We start from the raw sequence: 365 nt of genomic DNA, 5'->3' as shown, positions 1-365 counted from the left end.
TTTTTGGTGATTCACACTTTAATCAAGGTGTGCTTGACATATTTCTCCTTTTATTTTGACGAAGAACTCACATTCTAATCCAGAAATTTTAAACAACTACTGTAATAAATGCCAATCTTCTACTCTTATCAATTTTACCCTATTAAACTATTACTTTACTGATTTTTACTATATGAAGATATATGGCTTTGGAAATGTCCCAGGTTATTCAAGAAAAAAAAGACTAGAGGAATACAGTATATATCATATATAATGTTTTAATCTTTTAATAGAGCTACTGTATATGATCATACAAACCATTGAAAGACTTCAATATATCATTGAGGAAGAATTGTTATCAGATGTTTATGGATTAAATAAAGATG

Source organism: Propithecus coquereli, unplaced genomic scaffold (assembly GCF_000956105.1).
Source record: "Propithecus coquereli isolate 6110/MARCELLA unplaced genomic scaffold, Pcoq_1.0 Scaffold82, whole genome shotgun sequence".
Classification (NCBI taxonomy): domain Eukaryota; kingdom Metazoa; phylum Chordata; class Mammalia; order Primates; family Indriidae; genus Propithecus; species Propithecus coquereli.
The sequence above is the reverse complement of the archived record's forward strand: the minus strand, read 5'-3'. Positions refer to the sequence as shown.